Genomic DNA, 2,158 nt, shown 5'->3' on the forward strand with positions numbered 1-2,158 from the left:
GTGATGGGCAAGGGGTTAGCTATTTAGTTCAACAAAAAAAGAAAAAACATACACACTTGTACAAGCAACCGCACACGCACGCATTCATACGCACACATTATACCCTTAAACACCCGAGAATATGTATGCACACACTTATTCGTATGTGACAGCTACAGTATGGGTGTGTAGTGCACATCGGATCTGAACAATTAGAAATGTTTTTTTTTTCTTTTTTCCCCGTCAGACATCAGAACATCTGAGATTTCCACATCAACTGAGCCCTCAGATCATACCGTGAACCATAATCTCAATTTGGGAGAATTCTCATTCTCATTCTGAAGACTAATTTTTCAACAGATTATATAAATGTAGGTGTATCTTGATCACTTTGAAGGACTTTATTACAAAGTGCTAGAGAATTATGTGATGTTTATTTCTGAGTACTATTATCATTGATGACTGTTGTTAGAATTTGTCTGCATTTGGCAAAAAAGGGTCACATTTTCATATGTTAAATATACATTTTGAAATGAAAATTGTTTGAGTATATCTTAGACAACCATCACATTTTTTGTGTCTCACTTGAGTTCAAATGGGAGATGAAATATTCTGAGCACTGATTTAAAAAAACTTTTTTTCCATATAAAAGTGTTTTGTTTTTTTACAGTCCTGAGAGGAATTTCAATCAATCAGTGTGAAACAGAAATTTAAAGTGTTTTATGTTTCCACTTTTTAATTTTAAAACTTTATTTCCAGTTGACTGAATTGAACTGCAACCAATGTCAGAATAATTCTGGTTATTTTTTTTGACCTCTAATGGTCGTCTTTTAATGACCACATGTGGTCTGTTTATGTACCTGCCTTTTTAAATGAGCATTTATCCCCTCTACTATGCTGTGGTCAGGCTGGTATTAGTGACTACTCTTGCATTTGTTTTCTGTTTTAACAGGATCACACAGCAAGTGTTAAGTGATGAAGTGCTTCGGGTTCGCATCAGAAAAAATTCCCATAAGTGCTCAGAAAAACACGGGTTTAAATGATAATAAAACACTTCTGTCCAGCACAATTTCCCCTCATAAAAACATTTTCAGAAATATGTTCTTTTAGAGACCAATAATAATTAAAAAAAAAGGTATTTGGACGATATTATGTATCCAATAAAACAATGCCATTTTGTCTGTCTTGACACATTTTTCACACCAGTCTTCCTTCTGTTTTATCTGGTCCAAAAATCAATAAAAACCTTAAAAAAAAAAAAAAAAAAAAAACTAGAATATGGCTTTCATACACAAACACAATCGCAGCATCATAGAGAATATACTATAATTAATACTCAGTTAAACAAATGAACTTCCTATAATCAAAGAACAGAAATAGCATCTAGTCTGCATTGCATTTTCTTCCCTTATATATAATGGAATGTCTGGGACTACATTATTCATAGTTTTGTCCCAACAGTGTGCTTTAAGTATGGCTGACTGATGAATACTTGGATTTTTTTAAAATCATCATTATTATTATTATTATTATTATTAGTTTGAATCTCAATACAAAAACACCAGAGGGCCATCTCCATCTATTTTAAGGGAAACCCTATCATCAAATTCTTACCTGGATCTCAGTGTAAGAGATGATTTGTATAATACTGCAATAAAAAAAAAAATTATATTCCAAAGTCACTTTCATTCCTACAGACAAGTGTCCATCTCTTTCTACTGTCTTTAGGGTTAATTCAGTTAATTGGGGTGACAGTGAGGAGGGTGTGAGCTGAGGGTCTTTATGGTTTTGTCTCTATATACAATATGGCTTCTCTGAGTGGAAGAGACAAAGAAATCAACACAGTCATCTAGAGAAAGACGCAGAGCAGAGTTCATTATTGTTGTAGAGAAGGAAAGTCTTGAGGGACAATCAGTCAAAAGTATCCATGTCCCGTTTTCTTTGACAATTACTGTCATTTGTCCACAGTAGGCAGACACAATGATTCCCTATGGCAGCAACTTGTCACATACTTTAGATCTCAGTTATTCAACTCATTGTCCAATTAGTAATGTCCTTAGAGGCCTAATGTCCTGCCACTTCTGTCTCTCCTGCCCTTTTCAGTGTCTCTCTTTCTGTTCTGTCACCCCGCTCCGTCCTTCATTTTTATCCTCTCTTCTCGCCACCTCCCTTTTGACTC

This window comes from Xiphias gladius, chromosome 7 (assembly GCF_016859285.1).
Source record: "Xiphias gladius isolate SHS-SW01 ecotype Sanya breed wild chromosome 7, ASM1685928v1, whole genome shotgun sequence".
NCBI lineage: Eukaryota > Metazoa > Chordata > Actinopteri > Istiophoriformes > Xiphiidae > Xiphias > Xiphias gladius.